Source organism: Pectinophora gossypiella, chromosome 15 (genome assembly GCF_024362695.1).
Source record: "Pectinophora gossypiella chromosome 15, ilPecGoss1.1, whole genome shotgun sequence".
In the NCBI taxonomy this organism is placed as follows: Eukaryota; Metazoa; Arthropoda; class Insecta; order Lepidoptera; family Gelechiidae; genus Pectinophora; species Pectinophora gossypiella.
In genome coordinates this window covers 4205850-4226740 of record NC_065418.1, presented here as the reverse complement: position 1 = coordinate 4226740, position 20891 = coordinate 4205850, and the positions used below count along the sequence as shown (strand labels likewise).

At 37.0% G+C, this 20891-nt stretch overlaps 1 protein-coding gene across 1 annotated transcript in view; it reads left to right on the top strand.

The window, feature by feature from the left end:
* The window catches only part of LOC126373095 (semaphorin-2A-like), a 624036-nt gene that overhangs the window by 302927 nt on the left and 300218 nt on the right, over positions 1-20891 (top strand). Inside the window, exon 4 of the mRNA XM_050019093.1 lies at positions 20517-20552. The gene's annotated coding sequence lies outside the window, so the exon portion shown is untranslated. The remainder of the gene's footprint in view (positions 1-20516; positions 20553-20891) is intronic.

The window sequence follows — 20891 nt, the reverse complement described above, 5'->3', positions numbered from 1 at the left end:
CTGGGCCCGCATGGTGGTTTAAGGCCCGATCTCCCTATCCATCCATAGGGAAGGCCCGTGCCCCAGCAGTGGGGACGATAATGGGCTGGTGATGATGAATGACTTAGGTTCGTTTTGATCTCCAAAGAAAAAGCTAGCCCTTACACAAATAGACTTTCAGAGAAATGCTAAATATAGAAGCATCTAATACTCATTTTCATTTAATTTGACTCTGGGAACAGATTTGAAGTCAAACTGGTCATAGATTGTGACCCCACCTTGGCTCCCCTCTTAACTTTAATACGAAGTCCTTGAAATTAAATTCTACGAGGACTTCAGTGGACTAATTCAAACATAAAGTAAAATGATTATGATCGGAGTCAGAGTTTTTACTCCGAGTAGGAAAGGGTGCTCTGTTTCCTTTAGGGTTACTAGCTGAATGTTATTTTCTTTAGTATTTACAATAATAATAATACCATTTCATCGAATCACCTCGACCCCACTGCACTTGGTTAAGGCCCGTGTAGTGGGTGTAAACTACCCCTTAAAAAGGGAGAATAGATAATAAAATATAAATAATAATAATAATATTAATAATCTCGCGATTATAATTATTATTAATTAATAAAATTTCCCATGCATGCATGGCTTATTATGGGAGGAAAGTACAGAGGTTACAAAAGATCGCGAGGAGTGGAAATCTGTTGTCCGAGCCCTACATCCCAACAGGGGATAATATGATTTGAAGAAGACATGACTATATTTCCAATTGGGGTAGACAGAGATTGGGGTAGACAGAGGTACAATCATCGCAAGATGAACTGAGTACCCACACTTCACCAAGCTTTCTATTAGACCAGTGGGTATAGATGGTGCGCCGTAAGTAGGTGTAGGTGGTGGGTAGGTGAAGGACTGCAGGTGGTAGGTACTTGTAGGTGCTAAATATATTATTATTTTACATAAAGAAATTTACAAGCCGTCTTATGGTCTTCACCTGGTTAGAGAGTGCGACTTCAACTCTGAACGCTACAGTAGGTTGGGTATTCTATCTTGTGTCGCGCTTTTTAAGGGCTACATTTCACTAGGACACCACGCTAGTGTCGTGCCACCAACAAAAAGTATGCAGTTGTTGATTTGTACTTTTTTGTTCCACGACTTGTAAATGATCCTTGCTAGTAAACTATGAAACCCATAATGCTCGAGAATATTGTGTAATCAGGTTGCTAGTAGCATCTATAAAAACCAGTCCTGTCACTAACTTTATCTTAAATAAGCATGTCACAACACTTACACGCTTTATGTATGGAACATAAAATTGATATTATTTAATATTTTCATAATTCATTTTCTGGCAACCCTACCAGCTAGTATCTTAGTACCATCACTAACCTAATTAGAGAGGAGCGCGCAAGAAAATATTTAAAGAAATTAGTCGGCTAATTCCTGCAATGATACTGGGTAATCTAATTAATAACTTCACCCATTCAGAGTTGTCCTGCTGTGAAATTGGACAAAGTTTGACGCTATTTTTTACATCGAAAGTAAGTACCAATTTTCGTGGACTGGCGGAGGGTGTTTTTTATATACGTATTTATTTTCTTTTTTTGTGACAAATATAATGCGGTATTATGAAGCATATTATGAAGTACCTAATATTAGCGAATTCCATATTACTTACTTTAATATCTAACTTAAATAGGCTTAATTATAACAAAATTAATGAAATGATAGAACTTAAGTACAGCATCTTATTGTTATTCCCAGCTCTAATCAGACCTGAACCTGACCTAAAAAAACCTTTAAAAATAGCAAAAATTCCGCTCAATGATTTCTCAAGACCGACCGTAATCAGCAGTTTATAATAATTAATCAATCCGAGAACCTAATTAAGCCCCTTTCATTAACGGTTGTATCTATCTCCAAATGTAAGTAGGTAACGTGCCCTTACGTTCGGTAATAGAATACATTAGGAGTACAGAAGCGAAACTCATAATTAGTGTGAAAGCGTCGTAGAGATCTGTACACTGAATAGGCACCTCGGAACACTTACAATAGGTAATGTACTTAATGCGCGTAGTGCCTGTATGCGTCATTGCTTTGAGCCGTACAGAACAGGGGTGGCGTGGAGGCTGCCATTTTTGAACACGGATTTTGGAATTGGAACGTTTTGCTTGAAATGCATTACTGAAAAGTCATTAAGATTAACTATATTATTATTAAGATTTTTTTATTTATTATTTAGAATGTGATTTTCTTTTTTTATTATTATTATTTGAGATATATTTATATTCAGTTTCAAAATCGTGCGACAGTTTTGAGTACGTACACCCCTAAGTATGTTTGGCAGAGTTTTTGTGGATTACAGTACTTTTGCGGATGCAAGTAAGTTTTAGAATTGTCACCAGGTTTTATCATAAACGATACGGACGATAGAATACGATGACAAATTTAATGTGACATGTACCATACCATGCATTGCCTCTTCGTACCGACGTTTTATTATCACAACGCAACGCATATCCACCTCGATAAAGACTCAATTTTTCTCAGTTTCTTTGCTAAACTAAAAGTACCCAAATCAGTGTTCCACTAACACGAAGTATACATAAGTAAAGGCGGCTCCACACGTCCCATCGCGTTGCGCCCTCGGCAAGATAAAGTACATTTAGATAAATGGAGGCGAGGCGCAACCTTCAGCCGTGCGCTCTCGGGATAGGGACTTGGCAGTGCCAGCGAATAGCGGAGAGAGATTTTTAAGCGACATACAGTAATAGGACATTTTCAAAAGGTTCTATTTTGTAAAAAATATATTTCACTAAAATACAATTACTTAGATATCTCTATAGAGTACAGAGTCGTTCCATGAGCCAAGTCAAGGGCTTTTGGCAGCTCATCACAACTGCACACCTCATCAACCTTCTAACCTACACGGCTGGAAGAAGTAAAATGATTAAGTACCTATATATACTTATTGTTAATCAGTAGAATAATTTTAGACTAACAACACAACATTTTGAGACTATTTCTTTTGCATTTTTCTCTTCCACTTATCTATTTAAGTGACAAAGTAAACAACATACCATCTACGCTATTGGACAGAACGACTGGTTCAGAATTTATTGGCGTTTATATTTCAATATAGAATAACATTTTACTTTATTTTATTTTATTTTTTATTTTTCTATGACGTCATAGTGTGCTTATTCATACAAATTCTATAGTAATTTCGTGTTTTGACGTTTAGTAAAAAGTAACTGATTTGACTAGTTGGAAACTGGCTTATTAGATAAGTATGTCAAATAACGGAAGCCAGTGTTGTAACGTTAGCATAGTGATGTGTCAGTCGAGATTAGGCCGATTCTGTTATATCTAACTATATGAAGAAGAAGAATAATCGCTCTCCGTTCACAGTGGCGCGTTTGTCTCCGACCACTCGCCCACTCGCCTCACTCGGGTAAACGACAGTCTTAATTTTCCCAAAGTAATAATTAAAAGTGAAGGCTGGGGCCGAGGGCCCAACAAACTCTACCGGGGGAAAACTGCGCTAAATTTTTAAACAAGCTTTAAGTACCAAGTCTGATACGTTCAGAGTTAATTATATTAATAAATAAAAAGTGTAAGAGTTGGATGTCGCTAAGCCTTTTAGCAGATTTTTACGGTTCAATTATTTATATTTTTTTGGTATGGGTTAAGGTTATATACTTTTACATTAGGATTCTTATTTAACACTTTAAAGGACAGAACGTCTACGGACGTTCCGATTCCAAGGTGTCATACTACCTATTATGAACCATCAATGGTCTCTGTCCGTGAAAGGGTTAAAGGATATTTAAAGACTTTTCATAAAAAATGTACAGTCCTTAGAAAATATTTATAGAATATTTAGTACTTATAATTATAAATAGGTATGTATTTCTTCTCAAATAATTCCCTACTCTAAAATCAGTGTTCGCAAGCTGGCTAAAAAACAACACATTTATTTCAGTAGGTAAGTACTTCAGTAGATAAAATTATGGAATAGAAGAAAGAAGGCCCTAACGCGCATTTTGTATGAGAACCGCTGTCGCCGGTTCAACCCCTTTCTCTTTCACTATTAAGGCCGCCTATTGTACTAATTCTATTTCTCTTTTGTTTTGTATTTTGTTTTTTCCTGTTTGTGCAATAAAGTATTTGTTATGTAATGTTATGTTATTACTCCTGTAAACTGATAACTACGATAGCTCTAATACTTCTCAAATTCCATAGCCACTTTACCGGCATTGTATATTTTATGTGATAGGCTGCAATTTTATCATTACCTTTCGTAAGACACTGCATACTAAAGTATTTTTTGATAAATAACCGATCCAACTAAAGTTTTTAGCTTTCCTGTGATTACAATAAGTCATGATTTTTTGCCATTATAACCTTATAGTTATAATGCACATTTTTTTTTTTTGACTTATTGTAGGTTTGCCGCAGATGGCATTAACTACTTGGCCGGACAAATGGGGAGCGCTGAAGGCTCTCACCCGGTACAACGTTTAAGACAACAGGCCTGAGGGTGCCCAGTTGGGCGCGAACCTCGGCTCAGGGCGTCGTCTGAGAGGAAAAATATTTGAAAGAATTAATCGACCCTAGTGGGTCGATAGCGATAAGCGCTGAATGAGGGAAATCGTCGACCACGCCGGCGAGGTCGGTATCGGGGACCTGAAGTGTTTGGTGTCGCGAGCTGATTGGCTGCCTCTATGGCAGTTATAATGCACAAGGCGACCTTTTAATATACTATCGCGGAGCTATGTGCGTCGTAAAGTTTGCGGGAGACTGAAGTACTCGTAAACTATTTGCTCATACTTACAGGCGCGCGTTTCGCGGTCACTGAGCCCTTATTTTCTTTTATTCCGTGGATAAAATCATCACAATGGCGGTAATGCCCCAGTCAAGTCACACTGTAAAAACATGCAATACAATTCGTTTGATATTATTTGAGGTTCTTATTTTCGTACCGATAATTTTTGTAACGTTTTTATTTAAATAGAAATTCCTAATGTAAACGTCAAACATCCATATTAGTAATAGTACCTGTGTTAGCTACATAAACAAACATTTAAATAAACATCAGTGTTAATTTTAATTGAAGTCCTGGTTTACCGTTTCTGACCGAAATTTCATTTGCAACGCGCAAATTGTGGTCGGGGATTATTTTCCATAATATTGTCTGTAATTCCACAATAATTTAAATCTGACAGTTGGAAAGATTAATGGTAATTATGGCTGAGATATATGAACTTTAAATATAATTAAGTCAAATATTTTCATTAATTCGTAATCGGATGCAGTAGAATGGAAACAGGAATGTATATAAAATATCTAAGTAATTACATGGCTCATGTTTTAAATGAAATAAATGCTTCGAAAACTAAATCTATTTTTAACATGAATTTTTTCATTAAGTCAAGTAAGTACCAAACTAAATTAATTTCTGATATAACTGAATGGTGTTTACTAGGTGCTCACAGAATAAAAACGAATCTGAGAAATCGTCACGATGATGCGATGGCGAGGCAAGATTCAAGAAACATTTTCTTTGGAATTTTATCTAATTATGTTAAAGAACATTTTGTATGAAAACCGTTGTCACCACCACTTCAAATTTGGCAAAAACTATGGAATTTAGACGGATTTTTACTAGCTTTTCTGACGTTTGGATGGGAAACTTATCGGCGACGTCTATTATCTCAATAACCGTTCTATTCAAAGAAAAATCGGCCTTTTCTGTTCTGTTAATACGTGCTACTAATTACCCATCGACACGATGTTAATTTTTTATGTGTAAGTATGTGCTTATTTTTTTTTTGCGTTATCTTAAACTAATTCCTCATCACGTGCATTCCTGCGGGTTTAAAAAGGCCATAATGGAGCAATTTGTCTAAAAAGCAATATTTCTTTTTGACATTTATTGATATTGTGCACTTATTTTTGTGTGCCCTAGTGTCAAATTGCAATATTTCTTTTTTAGGTAAACTGCTTCAATTGCCTTTTTAACCCGCAAGAATGCATGTGATGGGGAATTAGTTATGATAACGCCCTAAAAAAATATAGCAATTAGGTACTTAGACTTAGACACATAAAAAATAAAAAAAAATCCGGTCCAAAGCTTAGGGAAACAACACAAATCCCTTAAAACAGTTAATGCCATTCTGTTTAAAACTTCACATGAGCATTTTGTTTGTGTCCCTTTTATTTAATGTAGCTGTCTCCGTTAGTCTGAATGGAAGATAATTTCAGCGGCTGTCGCATTTTGGCAAAGCATTTAAAACTAGGGGTGTTAAGAATATTCGGTAAATATTGCGTTCTTTGTGTGAAAGTTGAACTTTCAGATTAATATGGCTCGTTGAAGTCTTATTGTACGTTTTATTGACCTTTGCGAAAGTTTTAAAAACGCCTAAATTCTGCTGAGTACAGGAAAATTATCCAAGTTGCAAATGATCATGACAATCCACAGTGACAGAGATGAAAATGTGACATGTCAATCCCATATTCTTCTTCTTATCGTGTGGGTTGTGAGGTGGAATACCAGCCTCATCAACCCTGGTGTCAGGGTTATGATTGAGCCGCCAAAGGCCCCTGACATGGGTCACGTAACGATTACTCACTTACATCAGTAAATAGTAACCGTGACCAACGGCTTAACGTGCCTTCCGAAGCACGGATCATCTTACTTTCGGACAATCAGGTGATCAGCCTGTAATGTCCTAACCAAACTAGGGATCACAAAGTGATTTTTATGATATGTACCCACCGGGAATCGAACCCTGGGCCTCCAGATCGTGAGTCCAACGCTCAACCACTGGACCACAGAGACCATTAATCCCATATTAATTGTACTTTATACTAATCTTTGCGAAAGTTATAAAAAAAACACCCAAATTCTGCTGATTATAGGAGGATTAGTCAAGTTGCAAATGATTATGAATTATGGCAATCCACAGTCTACACTATCAATTATCATAAAAAAGGCAGCGTATAAAGCAAAGGTTGGTGGCAGGGCTGGCAGAAGAAGACCTAGAAGGACGTACATTGACCAAATTGGAGACATTCTTAGAAATGGTTCAGTAATAATAATAATAATAAATAATAAAAAAGTTTATTTAGGTAAAATCTACGACACACATATACAGTACAATCTACTCTGAACCGGCGTGCGTGTATGAAACAATTGATGAATGTGGAGGTAGCCAGAGATGTGTGTCAGGATCGAAGCAAATGGAATTCCATAGTCTTTACTTACCCCGTTGGGAAATAGGCGTAAGTTTATGTACCTATGTATGTATTATCGTTAGCGTTTGCAACATGGCTGACATCCTAGACCTCTCCTCATCCATCGGAGAGGAAGCGGAGTGACTATACCCAATGACGAATAAGGGAGATAGAGCAAAAGCAATTCTTAAAATCCTGTGGGTCGTAGTCGATGTCTAGTCATTGCACCACAGACAAAGGATGTCAATCGTAGAAGTACATACAATATAAATAACTTATTTCCAGCATTATACATTGTTTTAAGTTTACGCGGTTATTATCATAATTAAAGCACATAGTAACGGGTTCGGGTTAGCAGCTTGAAACGGCCTAATGTGGTGAAAAAACGTAAGGACACAGTGAGTGCGGTTTGTCGTAGTGAGTTTGGTGCGAGTTCAGATGGTTCCGAACATTCCGATATCAAAAACATAAACAAGCGGCAAAGAAAGAGGGTAGACAGATATGTCTGCCCGTTGAAAATTATAGATCTACCTACTCCACTCCAATCTCATCAGTCATCCCGTGATCATGGCACTTGCAACAGTGTCGAAATATCGGGAGTCTCATATCTCCATTTAAACGCGGTAAGAACCCGTTACTATGTGCTTTAATTATTTCCAGCATTGTTTACAGAGTTCATTCATTATACATATATAGTACATGTTACAAATGAAGCTAATAAAAGGGTATTTTGTTTTACATGATAGGAAAAGCAATACAAGTTTTTATTTCATTAGTACATAACCACAGTAAACCGAATGCATTTTGAACAGTAAATAAAATAGATAATAAGTATAATACTAGATCAATGGCCTCAGGTAAACTGGTTGTTCCGAGAGTGTACAATTATTATGGGCATAGGACCCTAAGTAAGCGCATACCTTATGTCATCAATAGTTTGCCTGAGAACATTAAAAATGAGCCAAAAATGTTTAAAAATAAGTTAAAAAATATTTATTAGATTTAATTTAGCACGTACCTATTTCTTAATTTTTGTAATTTAACCATGTGAGTGAGACTGTGATCCTGCAGTCAAATTGCTTATGCAATTTTGCAGGACATTGCATTTATACTAGTGTTACTTAAGGCTTAATAATAATAAATGAATAAAAAATAATAAACATAATTATAAGTCCATTAGGCACAGCCCTATTGAAACGTATGCAAAGTCCGTCTGAATTAATACGGACTCGTCGCTTAAGTCCATTTTTCTCTTTTACCTTGCAACATATGCTGCGTTTTGCAATTGCGTTGCATCTCATGATTATTCAATCTATCGATTGAAGCGTTGAAATTGCAAAATCTAATAATAACTCAGTAAAATGGTGACGTGGTATTCATATTCATTTGGATTGTGATTGCCGAAATAGATCCTTCTATATTTTGAGTTTGACGTGATAGTGAAGGTTATATTTTTCCTTCTAGTAAAATTATTAATTACTTTCATTCAGGTAGTTTAACTAGGTTTAAGTGTAGCATCGACTGTGAATAATAATAAAGCGACAAAAAAAATGTTTGTTATTATTTGAAAAGCAAATATACCAAGCCAGAGTGAACAGGCAACTTCTGGGCAAGCTCGCTCCATCTTAGGCCTCGTCAATGCCTTCGGGCAAGTCTGGGGCCAAGAGCAAACCCATACATACATAAACTCACGCCCGTAATCCCTAATGGGGTGGGCAAAGCCACAAGTAATCAAACACAACTTGCAGCCACTGTTGATACGATGTCGTAAGTTGGATATGATAAACCGTATGGTGATAAGGGATCAGCCTATCGCCCATAACATTAGTCCATCATGTTAGAGGACACAATCCCTCTGTCGGTCAAGAGCAAACGCATCAAAGGTAAAAAAAAATATATCAAGAAATTAAAAAAATATTAGTAATGAATATTGTCCAAGAAATCCAAATTGAAGTAAGTAAAGTGTAAATACTTCAAAATTTCTGGATCGATTTATATTTCATTTTCGACCTGTGGAAGTACATTTGTAAGTAGGTAGGTAAAACAAAATTAAGCAAACTTTTGATTAAAAAATATACTCCAACCACCCCAACGAATGCGCAATTCAATCAGTGTTTTATTTTGGAGTACTTATCCGGTTTACGACGTCCAATTTCAAATTTGTGATTTCTCCCGTGTGTCGATCGTAGTCGGACTTTCAGATTAATATGGCTCGTTCAAGTCTTATTGTACTTTTTACCGACCTCTGCGTATAAAAGCAGTCCCTCTGACGTCGAATGATTAACAGTTGGAAGGCTGCAAAGGCTATGTTCGCAATAAAGAACAAACTAGTCATAAAACTCATCTAAATTGCTTTCTGTTACACAAGTTTGGGAATGAAAGTCGGACTTTTATTATTTTTAAGTTTCTTTTTAAAAACAAGTGCTCACGCACGACAATACTCGTGATTGTGTTTACTAGAAGTAACATCCATTGCAGGATGAACGGAGCACCCACGCTTTACCATAGCCTTGTGTTAGACCAATGTGATAATGGTGGAGCTTTGAGACTAAGGGTGGTATTAATAAACTTATCTCAGCTTTGAGACTGCCCTCAAGACCATGTCAATATGACAGTTCTCATATAAAAACAGGGATTTGAGCATCATCTTGAGGGCAGTCTCAGCTGAGATTGATTTATTAATACCACCCTAAGTTCCTTATTACACTAAGTAGTAGCCGGGACCAACGGGTTAACGTGAACCATCTTCTTGTTCTTGACGATCAGGAGATTACTCCCTGTAATGTCCTGACTAAACCAGGAAAAGTCTCACAAAGTATTTTTTTCTTAGACATGTCCCGACCGGGACTCGAACCAAGGGCCCCCGGATCGTGATCCCAGTTTGTTTCATCATATTACGCACTCGACCCTCGGTCAATGCCTGGAACAAGCTGTTAAACGCAAACAAATGTTTATTAAACAGATAAAACTATTTAAATAATGGAATATACACTATACAGTAATTAACATACGAGCAAGAACCTTTTATACAAGTACCAGTCCCTTTCAAACACATTTATCGCACATTTTATCGCACAATACAGTGGACACTTTATTTATTCTTTCTCAAGAGACATCTATAGGGATATCAAATAGCCTTTGTCTCCCTCTTTACTTATTCAAACAAAATTACATATGCCTGCTTCCGAATCGCCATTGCCCGAAATTTTACGCGCTAGAGATAGTGTCATGAATATAAATCTATCGTAAACGTCCGTGCGATGGAGGTGGGTCCTCTAGAAAGGATAAAGTTATATACGGATGATTTTAAAATATTTTAATTTTGCTAACCTAATATTTTCTCTCTCTGTGTGAGTGTACATTTTGAATGGAATTGTAATTAAATAATTCCTAATTTTAACAACGTCATAGCATATTGCTTCGCCTATGAGCCTATCCGACTTCGACTCGGCGTTCTAATTGATTTTCATTCTAATGATTAAAGGTACTTATTTAAACACAATAACATTTTGTTTTATAATTTTATATTATTATAATTTCGACCTAAACTTTTGATAAGATTTGTCTTTTTTACTAACCTACCGACCATCATAAAGTGTCGCTAATTGAAATATAAAGTGCTACAAACTTGTAATAACTAAGTAATTTATATTGTGTTCATCATCATCATCAATTTAAGAGCCACGCTCTTGTCGGTGTAGCATTTTCTATTCCAGTCTATCAAAGGCCATTTCCTTGACTTCCCTATAAGACACGACGTTAATCTTTTCTTTAATCTGTTCCATGTAAGCTGTTCTTGGTCTTCCCCTCTCTTTCCTTCTATGATATTATGTTATAAGTACTTAAAAAAATCATCGCACACGTTTTCAACCCACACTTTGAATCCTCGCTCTCATAAGCCGGTCCCGCCACTGAGCTCGTAAAGGACACCACTAGAGGCTAGTGGAGTTTACGGCACGGCTCACTTTGCATTCTTTGTGCTCCGTCCCTTTATGGCCGCTTTATAGACTTAGGTCTTTTTGCATAAGACTCCACGCTTCGGGTCAGTATGACTCTATGAGTGGTTTAAAGTTTATCCACTTTTAGTACGGGAAATTGGTTTTTATTTTCAGGATTTAAGATGCATTACGTTAGGTTAGGTTAGGTCTTCTTGCATAAGATTTAGGTCTTTTTATAGACTTAGGTTTTTTGCATAAGACGCCACGCTTCGGGTCAGTATGACTCTATAAGTGATTTCAAGTTTATCTACTTTTAGGAAGGGAAATTGGTTTTTATTTTTGGCATTTAAGAAAGGTTAGGTTAAGTTAGAAAGCGGACTCCGTGAAAACAGGATATTGCTAGGGAGTCGATGATGTGTTTGAAAGGTAATTTCTCAATGTTGAAATTGTACAAATACACAAGGTTTTATATTAAATCATACAGGGTGTTAGTGACATCGTAACGAATACTATGGGGGATGGTTCAGACCATGATTCTGCGTTGATGTCAAGTGGAATTTTCCGTCGCAAAATTCATGATTATTTGCTTAGTTTTTTTTTTAATTATTTTCAATTCTTTACTTTTGCGATGGAAAATTCCATTTGATATTAACTCAGAATAATGAGCTGAATCATTCCTCTCAGTATTCGTTACGACGTCACTTACAGCCCGTACAAGTACATCAGGTACTCATACAAGTAGGTGTGGGTGTTAGTGACACCGTAACGAGTACAGGGGGATGATTCAGACCATGATACTGAGTTGATATCAAGTGGAATTTCCTGTCGGTGTTTTTTTTTAATTATTTTTAGATCCATAGTATTGCGACGGAAAATTCCACTTGATATCAACTCAAAATCATGGTCTGAATCATCCCTCAAAGTTTTCGTTACGATGTCGAACGGCATCGGGATGCCGAGGTTTTTCTTGCAGCTTTTTTCCCTGGCTATACAGGTTGTGAGAAGCTGCAGTAGTTTTAGGCGGTTGAAGCGTTCGTTATGTAAATATATGTTATGTATCTACAGAACAAAGATAATATTTAGTCACCCCTTATCAAAGACGGCAGAGCCTTAATTCATCAGTGAAACCTTCAGCTACTCTTGATATATGTCCAAATAAGACTCGCTTGATGGCTTATCAACTTATTTCTTTTACAGCTATATACATAAAATCTCCTTGATTTAACTAAGAAAACAAGTAGTTTAAACAAGGTTTAAACAATCTAGAAGATGCTTAGCGCCTAGAGGGAGCTGTTAACTATTAATCCCATCTCCTTTGCAGGAGATAACGAAACTCATTTAAGATATCTTGCGAACGCCTTTCAGGCTTTTGGGGTGCAGTGCTCGGTGGGCACAGAGAAATGAATAGAGGCGTCGGCGCTTTTCATACTTAACCATTTTAATTTCGTAGAAATGTAATTTATGAATAACTCTACACAATGTGTTTGTGTGAATATTTATTGCCTGTGGGCGACGTTACAACGATATTAAATTAAATATTATGCTATACTTATTTAGTTACTATGCTGTCGAATTTATTACATCACTAAAGATGTCATCATAACCTGTCTTAGTTCAACAATATCAAGAAAGACCCAATCGAACATTAATATGAGTTTTTCTGAAAATCAAACCTTTTAACATTCATTACCATGTACCATCTATTTTCTTTGATTTTCGTTTTCTTTGTTCTATTGTGTGCAATCATTAACGCATAGTCTATATTATACCCCACTGCTGGGCAAAGGCTACCCTCATACCCTTAATCAATCAGAGGGGGTCTGAAGCGTACTTTATAACTGTTCTCCAGTGCGGGTTTTTATTCAGCGGGGTCATTTATTCAACGTAATTATCATGGATAAACTTGTTAAAGGCCAATGTAACATTTTTGAATTTACGTCATTTCGCAAGGTGTTATGGCTGAGGAGAAGAAATGACAAGAATCTGCAACAGCAACACATCTTTTAAATCAATGAGGGCATTATAAGTTATATAATAACTAGAGGAACACTTTAAATACCAGACATTTTTATCGTTTGGGTAATCATTAATCTTATAATAAGCTTTTTTATAATAATATAAAGTAAGCTTCACGTAAGGTTTAAATTTATTTTCTGACAATTAATGAGGTGATTAAGACTAATCAAGCCTTCAGAAATCAGAAATCATTTATTCAACGTAATTATCATGGATAAACTTGTTGAAGGTCAATGTAACATTTTTGAATTTACGGATCGTGACTTCAGATCATGACTTATAACGCTCAACCACTAGACCAAGGCTGTGAACATACCTTGTCCTAAATGTATAACGCATAATTAGCGCAGCTCCATACCACCCCTGTTCTTAAATACGTATTTCGTCTTAAAGACCAAAGGTTTCTCTTCATGTCTAATAAAATTTTCTTCAAAGTATCCTTAATTGAAAATTCAAATTTATGCATAAGGCTCTGATTGTACGAAGACACAACCAGTTAAATAGATTCAATCTTACCGGAATAAAGACGGCAAATTGTGCTATGAAAATTACGCCGTAGATTAAAAGGATCGCGCTTAATTAATTTCATAGTGAATTCTTGTTTTAGAAATAATATTGAGCTATACTTTTTACTAAGAATAGGCGCCTTAACTAATTAAAACTAGCATTTTCGATAAGTATATGGTTAGTAGGCGGACGGACAGTCATGGCCTTCTTTCATAAGCTTGTGGCATGGACCTTGAGTCATCTTCTTCTTATCGTACGGGTTGTGAAGTGGAATACCAGCCTCATCAACTCTGGTGCCAGGGTTATTATTGAGCTGCCAAAGGCCCCTGACATGGTTCTTGTAACGATTACTCACTTACATCAGTAAGTAGTAACCGGGACCAACGGCTTAACGTGCCTTCCGAAGGACGTGCCATGGGTCATTTTAGGGGCCTTTAACAATAACCCTGGTACCAGGATTGTTGAGGTCGGTCATTGATCTCATAACCCATGGTATAAGAAAACAGGTATGCCCAAAAGCGACAGCTAACATATCAAGGTTATCCCAGCTGTCGTCATCCCACCCTGCGTTGCCTTTTCGTAAATAATAAATTACCCACGACCAATGTTTTTAATTTACTTTGCAAGGAAATTTTAGACTTTTATTGAAAGATTTACTAATATTAATTTAATACTATTACTAAAATTAGTCAGTAATTCACTTAATTATCAATAATACATTTTACGTCCTTGGAATGTTGGAGATATCAATTTAATGGTAACACTTACGTCATTAAATGGCTAGCAATGACGGCTATAGAACTGAGCATATCTGCGGGCTTAGCACCGTAAGCACGCGACTCTTTCTCGACGCGACAGAGATCATCTGTCTCTTTCTGTGCAGTACTATGAGAGAGTGACGGGTGACGTATGTCGAGGCGAGAAAGAGTCGCGCCCTTACGGTGCTAAGCCACCGTTTTCTTATACCATGTCACAACTCACACGATAGAAGAAGACTTGCAATCGCAGCAATTACTCTTCTCCTAAGATTTATAATTATTATGATGGACCGCATATGTAGCACTGTTACCGGCCTCTCGCCAATATAAGTAGAGCGTCATTTTAGAGTGAACAAATTCCTTCATCAACTTTTGTTTTTCACGAAATTAATCCTCAGATTAATTCAAGGTCAAGGGTAGATCTGGTTTACGCGCACTACGACTGAAGAGAAAACCAGCCTAATTACTGGTTGAGTCACCAATGGAAATTGGTCGTTTATGTGGGTTTGTTCAAAACTTCACCGCTGAGCACAATTATTTAAGATCCAAACGTGAGTTCGAAAAAATATCAAATAATTATTTGGATTTGAAGTGACAACCTTGCAATGAGAGTCAAGCATTCTTCCAACTACTCTCTCACGGCTCTTAGTCGACTTTTACTACACCTATGTATATTCTCCTAAGCAGCTGAACGCTTTCAATAATATTTCTCTTCTGTAAACTATAAATCGTTTATATAGATTAGTTAAGCTCTTTTGTTAATTATTAGCAAGAAAGCGTTTAAGCAAGCATTTTACAAAGACGTTAGCCCAGACAAGTTTCCAAGAAGTTTCCCCTTAACAGGCAGACAGAGTTGTTTAAGTCCAGTCAAGATGAGTTAGGTACTGAAAAGCTTTGTTCAAAAATCTACGCTTTCTTAAAATTAAAGACTTTTGGTTGACATTTTGAGGGACTGGTTCTTTATCAGTAAATCTCACCTGATTAAGAACTTGACTTTAAAAATGACGAGGTGCTTTCCCTTAATGAACCAATCAGAAAAAGTAATAATGTAGATACCTGCCTATCGCCTATTATATGGAATACGTTTCTGCTGCAACCATTTTCACAGGGTCTGCTCACCTAACCTTAAGATTTCCAGCTCCAGTTCTTTGTAGACGCGACTGCCTGTCTGATCTTCCACCCCGCTAAAAAAAACCAGCCCAATCAAGTTACGTCACATTCCTCCGAATAGCATTTCTTGGGAATGTGGGATTCCTCACACTCATTAAAGTGTTCAATAATAAATAACGTGATCTAAGTTATTAATGTTATAATATTATCTAACCCATTATATCACAACCCCAATCCCTTCTTCTCCAACAATTCCAACAAAACATTTCCAATCACGAGACGAAATCCGAAGTACACGCAATGGTCTGTGAATGAAACAAATCGCAACTGAAATGATAATTTACAGGAGTTTGCGAAATATCTGTTTCAATTGGGGCCCGCAATCGCTGCTTAGATCTCGACGCGCCCTCCTCGAGACATAAATAATCGCGAGACATTTATTTCATAACGGAAGTGTGATGCGACGGGACTAGATAGGTAAGTAGGGTGATGCACGAATGGTACGGGTGATATTCGCTGTGGGAACGTGAAACTGTCAAATAGAAGACGTAATCTACCCTGCATTTAGTTTGTTTGGGTCTTTGTGAGCTGAATTTCAAGTATTGTAGCACTCACTGACTTCTTATTACTTGTTTAGTGTCACTAATACATGACTAACCACAGTCAAAGAATAAAGAATAATACTACGTACAGAACGGTACCACCGTGGTAGCTGAGTTGGTAGAACGCTTGCCTGTAACTTTAGAGTCATAGGATAGAAATGTTCGAATCCAACACAGGCCTAAATCAATGATTGTTGAATTTGTTTTCGAATTCATGTTTGAATCACGTGCTCAGCATTCCCGAGAAATGCATTTTCGGAGGTATGTGACCTAACCTGTATTGGGCTGGTTTTCCCTTCGCGGGTTAGTAGGCACGACAGGCAGTTGCTTCTGTAAAAAACCGGACCTGTCAAACTTTCAGGTTAGGTAACCGGACTCTGTGATGACTACGTATAGAATGGTAACTCTCCGCCCCGCACCAATCCGTGTCAAGCGCGCAGCTAGAATTACCTCACCCCCTCTGGGTCTTTGCTTTAGTCTTAACGGCCGTAAGCTGCTAAAGAGTAACTTAAAAAGACGCCTGCGGATTTTGTCTCGCTCGAGGTACACGATAAGAATAAGATGGAATGGTTTAATGTACGGCCCATGCCGCACTATAAGTGGAGGTGTCTCCTGTCGTGGCGTGGTGCTGGCGGTGATGAAAACTTAAACTCCTTGATTTATTTCACTATTTATTGGGGTTTTCTTAGTTTTATATAATTGTTACAAAAATATGCGTAGAAAGCTAGTTTCTCACTGTGAAGTCGCAAGTTCGAATCTCAGCACGGGCCTAAAGCAATGGTTTTTATGGAATTTCCGTCACAAAATTTGATTTTGTGACTTCATACATGATATTATAAAAATCCTATGTCGAATACAATGATGTAAGCTTCCCTAAGACAATAAAATAAAATAAAACAATGAACCATAAAACGGTCGTCGGTCGAAAAAAAACTTCGATGAAGAGTAGTTAGTTCCTCCAACTACCCCAATTGGGAAAATAATCTTTTAAGTTTTTGTTTATAAGCAAGTTGCTATTTACGACTATTTACCTGGATTATAAGCCGAACTCTTCCTGTGTTTACTCCCTCAAACATAAAAGTAACTTTTCAGACTAAAGGTAAACGTAAAAAGGACTTACTTGCTACTTTCCAAGTGGAATTCCATTTTAAGATAATGAGATGTTTTCTTACCTCTTTCATAAGCGAGGTAAAAGGGTAAAATACTTCCATACATAATTTATAAATTGAAATGGAATGAGTTTAAGTTAAGGGACCAAGGGGATTACGTTTCCTGGTTATAAGTTTCTTTTCGTGAACAAATACATGCATATAATTACTCCCAAAAATTTGAGGCAGGACCAATCATTGTAAGGCCTCTCGTGTTTGTTTGTTTTTTTATATTATGTTTATTAACGTGGTTGCCCAACTGGTAGAAAGCTAGTTTCTCACTGTGAAGTCGCAAGTTCGAATCTCAGCACGGGCCTAAAGCAATGTTTTAAAAAAATATTTTCTAATCCAATAGAGTTGATATCAAGTGGAATTTCCTGACAGAAAATTCATGAAAATTTTTCTTTTTTTTAAGTGTGTTCAATTCCTTGCCACGGAAAATTCCACTTGATGTCAACTCAGAATCATGGTCTGAATCATCCTTCAAAGTTTTTATTACGATGTCTCTAACATCTTGTATATTTTATTTCCTTCCTTTACTATTAAGCACACACAAAGCGAAAATGGAAAGTTCCAGCCTAAAATCTTCTCAGCCATTAATTTTTTCAGTCATGTCGCCGACAGTTTGTTGTAAAAGCTGAAATAATTTAATAAAAGCGTTATATCTTTGTCGGGTCACGTAAGAGCCGCTTCGGGGGAAAATTACATTTTGTTTAGACACGTCCCCGACGCGGCACAACTCAGTTAACGAGTGTTCGGAATTCTTCGTAATTCTTTCATATCTGGCCAATCTCTTTGGAGAGCCTGCGAAATCTTTGACACGTTTAGGGGCTGCAGTTTTGTTTATCTCGCAGCCGAATCGCTTTATCCGCTATTTAATAACCAGCGTAATTACTAAACAGCGCCGTTCGACTGACAACCTAAATGATATTCAAATTCAAATATATTTATTCAGTAGGTATTTTTTTTACATAACAAACGTCTCATCCGCCTAAAACTACTGCAGCTTCTCACACCCTGTATAGCCGGGGAAAAAAAGCCGCAAGAAAAACTTCGGTACAGGGTCCTAGACGTTCTTTAAAAAAAAATTTTTCAGTGTCAGAAAAGGAGTGCCTAGCCGAACATTCGTTTATTCAAAATTTAAGAGCTCTTGTTGGTGAAGCTCTTTACAGATTTGTCGATCCTTTGCAAGTTCTTTGACATCCCTGTATGACGAGACATCAGTTTTTGGCCTTTAATTGTATGTATTTACCCATAATCATCATCATCAGCCCATTAATGTCCCCACTGCTGGGGCACAGGCCTTCCCTATGGATGGATAGGGAGATCGGGCCTTAAACCATCACGCGGGCCCAGTGCGGAATGATGGTTATTAACGACTGGTAATGCAGCCGGGACCAACCGCTTATCGTGCCTTCCGAAGCACGGAGGAACTCGAGTTGCTTAACTTCAACAATCGCAAACCGAGCGCGTTTACCGCTGCGCCATCGAGCTCCTCCTCCGATTTACCCATAATAATACATTGCAATATAACAAAACAAATAAGACAAATTACAGGTAAAGTCATATGTCAAGATTGTAAGTTTAATTCCGTGGTGTCTGCCTACCCCAACTGGAAATAGCCTTGATCTTACGTTTGTATTACCTGTCTTGATTTGTCTATTGTATGACTTACTACTAATATGCCTGCTCGTGTAATTATGAAAATTGTAATCCACTTATTTATTTATTTATTCTAATTTTTTACATAAACGACTTAAAAAACGAAGGAGGTACCTAATACATTTTATTATTTATGATTTCGATTTTTTATTTAAGCTTAGTCTAAAGTGTCATGAGACTGACTAAATGTCCAACACATGTTTTTGTACTTACGTTTTTTCGGTTGATTCTTCTAAAACATCCGCTGTCTTGTAAAATACTGCGAATATTAAAATATTTCAAGACCGTGTCAGAAAAAAATACTTTGTAATTTCATACGTGATACAATCTCGCCTTGAGCTATTAAATATCGAAGAAATTGGAATTCCAAAAATTTCCAACCATTTTCTAGACACACACGAGTTTCACAATATACTTAAAAAGCAATAAAAGACATGCGTACTTTTTCGGGATTAAAGAAAAATTTTATGGAGGAGCAAAGTTTGTTACATAGCGGCAAGGGTTCCAACATTATTTCAACATTAGCAAAGTTTCACCGGGGTTGGAGAATAAAATAGCGAATAAAATACCACAACAAAACGCGCAAATGTGAAATTAACCCTCTATATCCGAGAATGTAGATGTAGTAGTAATATGTAGGGTTGTCTAACGACAGATGTAAATTAGCCTTCAGGGGTAACGCGCAAATGTGGTACTTTTTGTAAAGTAATGGGTTACACGGAATGTGCATCAATGGGTTAAGTTTATGCTATTTTGCACTTACGCTACCTATGTCGTTAATGATTTTATGCATTTTTTCTGTCATAGTGTTTTTTATGACCTAATTTTCAGGTTAGGTAAGCGGACGCTGTGAAAAACGGTATAATGCTAGGGAGATGTGTGTATTTTATGACCTTTTATTTACAATGATTTTGTCAGGGTTAGAAAATCAAAACTGAAAGGGGCTTATGGCTCAATACCCGACCCGGACATTAGAGTTGATAAGGTTTGTCATGTAATTGATTTCACAACCTACACGAGAGAAGAAGTGACAGAAAATGAATTATTCCAATATCAGTTACTTTTCAAGGATATTTTACAATTGTAAACCATAAAAGCTCCTATTAAATTACGTGTCAGGATCAGGTAGTGTGCCTAATTTTACATCGGGAAGACGCAGCCGCGATTTCGCCATATATTATATATTTACACCCAATGATTCTCGTAATATAATAAGGCCTAAAGCTGAAGCAAAAGCAAGGTCAATAAATAAATAGACGTACCCATTATATTACAAAACATACCTAGTTGGTCGTAGCGGACACAGGTGCATATTTCATTACTAAAACTTCGGCTTTCCTGTACTGTAGTAAATTACAAGACAAACACTGTAGTTACGTACTTAACAGGACTAACGCGAGTTTCAAAGAGGGGGAAAGTAATCTCCTATAATGCCCCGTTTTAATTTCGAACCGTAAATAATAATTTGGTCAATTTTCCCTATACAATTTCGGTTGCGTGTTCAAAGTTTTTATTAGAATTTTATTGTTATTTAGGCGTGTTTGTTCCTTGTTTCAGATTACATCGGAGGTTTTAAAGGAGTCGGGCGCTAATGTGAGTTTCCGAATTTCCTTTTATTTATGATGCGAAATGTAATTGAATTTCTCCGTTTGCTCTTATGGACAAAATTTACGCCACGATTGGGCACGTAGAGTTGCGAGCACAAAAAACTTTTGTCCACTGTATTACTCGTAAAATCCCAAAGCAGATAGGCTCTCGTAATGTGAAACAAACTGGGTCCGAGGAAAGTTTTTAGAGAGGGAAATTTTAGTCAACGGAAAGGTAGCCCCGAACTATGAGCGTTAAGAAACTTTTATGAGCGGGCGAGCCATTTAACCGCGAGTCAAGAGCTAATCCCACTAGCCGGCGGACGCGCAACAACGCACCTGAGAC